This window comes from Kryptolebias marmoratus, linkage group LG24 (assembly GCF_001649575.2).
Source record: "Kryptolebias marmoratus isolate JLee-2015 linkage group LG24, ASM164957v2, whole genome shotgun sequence".
Taxonomy (NCBI): Eukaryota; Metazoa; Chordata; class Actinopteri; order Cyprinodontiformes; family Rivulidae; genus Kryptolebias; species Kryptolebias marmoratus.
Genome location: NC_051453.1, coordinates 5799697 through 5806626, shown reverse-complemented (window position 1 = coordinate 5806626; position 6930 = coordinate 5799697).

Genomic DNA, 6930 nt, shown 5'->3' with positions numbered 1-6930 from the left:
CAGAGCAAGTGTGCTGAAGTAGATTTCAGAGAGCGATGACCATGATGGATCTGAGGAGATCTCATTGTTATTCTATGTGTTGTAAATAAAGTGAAATAATTCAAAAAAGCATAAAAGTTACGAATGCTAAAAGTCATAGCACACTATTCCAGATGGAGCCCAACATTATGGTATATGATTGGCTAAAATAACACAGAGTATGCAGAAGTAGTCTGAACAGGAAAGACCATAAACAGGAAAACAAGACTCTGAATGCTGAATCAGCAATATATTCACACAATGCCAAAAAGTATAAATCTGTCCCTCTGCTAATGCTGCAAAGCATTACAAGAAAAAGAGCAACAAGTTCCGTGGATACATTTTCATCTGATCACATCCAAACAGCTGCTGAAGCCTAAAATAAAACCGTGACTCTGGTGATGGTCGCTTCGTGATGTTTCCGTCAGAAAAGTGGGCTGGACCATGTGGTCGTGTGCTTGGCACAATGTGAAATAAAGCTACGGTAAAGCCCACCAAACACAGACCTCTGAGCCACAGTAATTGATTTGCCCTCAATCACTGCTCACTTAATCTACTTACTGTTGCAACCAAGTCAACGCAAACATCAATACAGAGAAGGAAGGTCTGGCTGACTAAACAGAGCTCTGCTGCTGTGCTGCAAGAAAGACACTCTGGGATTTATGCAAGTCAGTCCCGAAGTTGAGAATCTCAGGATCACACAACCCAGCAGGCCGCAGGATTTAGAAATCTGTTGAGAGAAGCTGAGAGAAGAAAGATATGAGCAAACCCTTTGTGAGACGTAGAGCAGAGAGAATGTTTACTGTGAATTTCACCACCGCTGGGAAGGCTTTGAGCTTCATCTTTTGTTATTTAGGAACTTTGTAGTGAGTTAATTTACAGACAAACCCAGTTAAATGCTGTACGGTCACATGTTTAGTGATGATGCAGAATGTGGACATTTAATCTCACAGAACAATGACAAATATCTGCCCTGAAGGTCAAATCATCCTGCGTGCCATCCAGTTCATGGTGTCAAAATAAAATCCAGGGTTTGTGTTCCCTCAGAAAAACATCTTAACAACACACAGGGTCCAAGACATCAACACAAATCAGATTGCTGAAAAAAAATCAGTTTAAGTGTAAATGATAAATCAGATGAAAACCTTAAAGAAAGGAGAGTAAACAACACAAAATGAAGTTGTTTTTTCTTCCTGGAACCACTTCACAGTAAACTCTGTGACTATGAGTCTGAATGAATGTGAAGCAGAGCGGAGAACCTCTTCATCACTTCGAATGGGGCGATATTGTGTGTTTTCCAAACTGAATTTGAGGTTTTGTAATTTCACTTTGCTCCGGACAAATCGAATCACTTGACTGTCGCCGCACTTTTCGTGGTCAGGCACCCGCGGCCACAAGGTGCCGACAAACTGAATTCTGCGTGAACTGTGTTGTTGATGAAAATGAATGAAAATTTGTCATGCTGGTATAATCACAAAGTTACTGAGGTTCATGTGGAAAGTTTAGTGATGTGGCACCATGTATATTCAGAAAGCGGGTCAACTTAAAGACTGGAAACAGGAGCAAACAGCGACTTTACAGACTGGATACAAGAGGCTGTCTGTGTGGGGTTTGGGAGCGGCTGTTTTAAAGCATCGGGTTTATTACTGAGTTGCTGTTTTGGGATTTTCCAACCAGAAAAGGGAAGCATCTTTAAAGGACAAGGTACATGCCAACTGGACAACTTCTTGCATCATAAAATGAAATTTATCAGTAATAAAACTGACTGAATCAGGTGAAGAGAGCCACACTTGTTTTGTACCTGACAGCAGAAAGGTTGTGCATTTTAACATGATTTCTATATGAGAAAGTGCACAGATACAAAGACATGTTCATGTTTCCCCCCAAACATAAAACACCTTTTATCTTGTTTATAAATCTTTTTGAAATCTGACTACTTCTGCATACTTTGTGCTTTTTTAGCCATTCATATATCGAAACTTTCAGCTCATTCAGGACACGGGGGCTGTGGCTTTTAGTTTTTGTAGTATTTTTGTAGTAAGTATTTATCTTTATTCAAAAATACTTCCCCATAGAAACACACTGAGATCTCTTCAGTTGCTTCAGAAACATTGTTCTCCTTCAAACCTCTGCTTCTTTCAGCTTCTAGCCTGTTTTGCTACTTTTGGCTTTTAATTAACATTTGGCTACTTGCAGCCTTTAGCTAATGTTCAGCTTCTTTTAGCTTTAACAACTCACATTCAGCTTCATCAGCAAAGCTTTTCAGCGCTCAACATTCATAGAAAATGTTGTTTGTTTCTTCTCTATTTAACCAGAAGAATCAAAACAACGTTTGGTTTTCTTGTGAAATCCATACCAGACTGCATCGTTACCAGAATAACTAGCTGCTAATTGCATTTCCAAAACGAACAGCATTTTAACCCAATAACGGAGCTGAGTAGGAAGAAAAATGAAACATGCAACTGAACTGAGTTTTTGGAGAGGTCTTATCGTTGGCCCAGCTGGAGCAGAGCAGGACCGTATTTTGGAGGCGTTTATCATCGAACTGACAGCACCGGCTCTGGGGGAGGTGCAGACACTAGATCTGAGCTTCAGATTGCCGGATCCGTCAGCAGTGACCTTCCCTCCGTTTATCCTGGGTGAATCTCAGCATTACAATATTACATTACAACATTACATTTTAGTGAGACTGGAAGTGCTTTCTGCCGGAGCTGAGGGATCGCAGAGATTGCACCAGTTTCAGATATCAGCACAGGTCACACAGTGTTGTTGGGAAGCAAACATATCAGAACGTTACAGCGTGTCGAACACTGAAGAAGTCCCCACACGTTTGGAGAAGCCGAAGTAATGGGTTATTTTTGTGGTTCACATCATGTTAGGAAGCAGTCAGACAAGTAACCCATGACAGCAGGGAGGTTAAAGTAAAAAAAAATAAATAACCTAATCTAAAATAGTAGTGTGACGCTGAAGCAGTGATGTTAGAACTGAGGAGTGTAAAAACTGATGGGTAAGAAGATACTGGATGTATGTGACAAAAACAGGAACACAACCAGAGAAAAGTAATAAAAACACGCAGTAGGCTTCAATTAGGCAGCTTTCAGAAGTGTGTAAACATGATTAGTGTCTCCATAACTACCTGAGGAATAAGACATCTGTGTGTGTGTCTGTGTGTTAATACTTCCTGTGTGTGGATGCAGCACTAATTTGATGCATACCTGGGTGTGTCCATTTTAAGTATTTTAGAGTAAATACTGTTACTGAAATCAACAAAAATAAGTTTAGATTTGCTCTAAAAACACAACTCGATTTTCTACTTTAAACAAACATACAACATAAAGCCGAGCGACGCATGCTGGATGCTTTGAGTCGTTTTCGAGTTGGACAGTTCGCTCATGAAGTGAACTCCCAGCTTCATTATTTTCTGAGTGGCTGTCAGCCAGCTGCAGGGCTCTGAGAGATGCAGTGAACCGACGGATGTCAAATTCTCTAAAGAAACACTTTGAAACTGTGACAATCGGCCCAAAAGGATTTAACAACGAGAGCTATGCAGCTACCAGAAAGCTCACTCCAGAAGAGAGATACCCGACGTTTGGCTTCAAATCTCAAGCCTTAATGACTTCATCTGTAAGCAGTACATATGTTTAACTCTATTCCTGTCACAATGCATGGGAACACTTTTATACAATTCAAAATATTGCATAGTAAAAACTTCCCTTTGTACAGTTTGAGTTTGCCCTGAAGGCAGCGAGAAGGCTTATTGAAACTGTTGTCCTTATTACTTTTAAAGCTTTTTCAAAAATGTTTGTCCAAATGCAGGCAGGACGTTATGACTCAAACAGACTGAACTAAAGCGAAGAAAAAACAAAACTCAAAGATAAATCCAGCCAAGGACGACTGCAGGAAGGTAACAAGTCACTGCAGGTGTGTTGACTAAAAATCAGGACAGGCGTCAAAGGCTAGACTAAAAAAGATGGACTAAAACGAACAAAGATGATCTGAACTACAGGAAGAGACAGAACACAAAAATACAAAAATTCATGATCCCTAACCGTTTTAGGACACTTTTACGCTGCAGAGTGGCAATTTTTCACCACAACCGGTTATAGCTAAGATTCTTAAGGTGGTATCTCACTGGGCTGCGACTTGACAAACAGTATTTGTGCCTAAATGTCTGGACACGTTACCGAGGGTTCTCAGCGTTCTCGTGTGAGTGCAGAAGCTCGCAGTCTCGTCGCAGGCGTGTCCAACCCTTCTCAAGAGCTCTGGGGGGGCGTCTCTCCACTAACAGAAAACATCTGAGACAACAGCCGTGAAGTCAGGGTCTAAAACCCAAATCTGTCAATGTTTATTTCAAAACTACTCCAGCTACTACTACTTTTTTTCTTCAATCTTTTCGGGCAGACCAAATAGTTTTTTCTCCTTCTTCAACCTCTAACCAAAGTAGTCAAAGGACTGATCCTGTGTCAGTCCTCAACATTACAGCACACCAAGGTTTATGTAAAAGGAATAGTCAATAACTGATGATTTATCAGTTTCCTGAAAAGGGTGTACCATTCTGTAAGGAACTATCTTAACCTAAAGGACAAAGGGACACGTCAAAACTCCATCTGCAAGATAAACTGAACCAATGACGGTTCATATAAAATGCTTTATTATTCCGCCCATCAATAATATTTCAAATGCCGTTCAGTAAGGACAAATCTTATTGATACCCCTTCAATTGACTTCATCTGCGGAAATATAAAACGACTGAAAATCCCTAAAGTCAAACTCAGAAGAGGAGCGTATGAATAAATATGAACAACAAAGGGAGAGAAGAGGCGAAGCAGAGGCATGTGGCTGATGATAGATCATGACTAAGCGTTATATTGCTGACTGAAAGTGAAGCCATTTATCAGGTGACCCGAGGCTCCTGTCTGCTCTTCATTCAGTGCTGCTCTCTCTCACTACAACGTTTCATCACCTTAATGAAGACAAAACACATCAGCTGAACACTGCTTACCAACACGCTGCTATTAATATGAATCTACACTAAACTGAGAGTACATAAACCATCAGCAGTACAGCATTTCACCCAGAAACAGACACAAAACAGACAAACTTTTACTTGACTTTTTAGCAGGAAACAAATCCAGAGACTTGAATTTCCTTTTTGTGAGACAGTAGAGCGAGTCGTTCCGTCAGAGCCAGGCAGCTCATCAGTTGTGGTCAAACGGAGTTATTTTAGGTTTCTTTTAAAGCAGTTTCCACAGATGCATTTATTAAAGATTCAGCTTGTTTTGCAGCTAATTCCAACAGCAGCGGACGACATATTTAAAACAGCAGCTGTCCTTTTGGATTTTTGAGTTGGGAGCCATTTCCAGTGGCTGAGAAGCCTGAACAGAACATCCAGAAACATTAAATAATCACAGCCTTCTGAGGGTTAGCTCATCTCACTCTACTGTGACTGCTGACATTGTTTTTTAACACCACACTAGTTTAGTTTTGCACCAACATGTCCTTATGTGGGACATTGTGTTTGGGGTTGAACACACTGGCCTCAAAGTGAAGGCTTAGTCCTGGTTTTGACCCAGTAGTTTGAGGACTGGAGCTGTTTAAGACAGCATACATGCTCCCTGTTCTGTTTGTTTTTCCTGATGTTGTTTAGCTGACAGTCCACTGTAGAACAAAGCCTGTCTTCTGCCCCAGTGGGACAGATTGTAGAACGAGAAGAGAGGATTTTAACTACAGTACAGAGATTAGAAGTACTTACTGTAGGGCAAACACTCCCTACAGACGTGTACATGCAGAGCAGAGCATCGTTTTCCCCTCACATTTGAAGAAACCTCAGTCAGCTGTACAGGGTTTGCTCAAACAGGAGTGGAAAGAAATCAGGCAAATGAAGGATGTGTTGAGAAAAGCTGAAAGGAGGTCTGCATATTGTCTCTGCTGTCACTGAGCAGGACAGTTTGATGCATGGCATTACTGGACCAAGGACACGACAGCAAATGCACAGAGCCAGGCATATCTGCATATCAATTATTTGTGGCTGCCATAGATATTGCTTAATGAAACTGTCCGAGTCTGCCAGAGTGTATTAACTGAGCCTGAAGCTCAGCTGCAGCTGCTTTCTGCTGGCAAACAAGGCTCAACACATCTGCATCCGGGTGGAGGTGCAGCACTGAAGAAATGACAAGTTTCAGTCTCAAATATGGTAAACTTACATCCCCTGCATGGGCAGGGTTTTGGAGGCCTACGGAGTGAACAGACAATGTACGACTAAGGCTAAAGTCAGAACACAGTTAATATTCTTTGTATATTAAAAATGTTTTTACTCTACGTTCATATCTCTAAGTCTGCAAAATATGCTTGTTTTTGTGATTTATGTTATCTTCTAACCTTGCACCATTACTGAATAGATTTCGGTTTATCCAGTGTTTAGTCACTTTTACACTGAAATCCAAAACTTTGTAGATCATTTCTACAAGCTTCAATTATCTGTCACAGTACTTATACATTTCTTTAAAATAAAAACTAAAAGCTCAGTTTGCTTTTTATGAAAGACAAGACTTGAAAATACTTTTGTAAATACTTAACTGGACTTATTTATCAGTGTTGGTCTAATATTGGTACTAAATGTGATCTATTCAGCTGTAGGTGACATAAAATACAGGATATAAACATTTAAATAGAACTCACTGGCAGCACGGACCACTGTGATTTTCTTTATTGGTTTGAAACATTTAACAAAACCAGAAGCACAGTTTGGTAAATGGTTTGAAACATTTCCCTGTCAACAAAAACCGTTCATTCTTGAAGACAAACGTCTAAACTATCACTTGTACCTGATCCCGCGCTAATGAGCAAACCCAAAACTGGAAGTCGGGTTTCAGATTTTGTCTGCAAATCGAAGCCATCAGATCGTCACGGTCC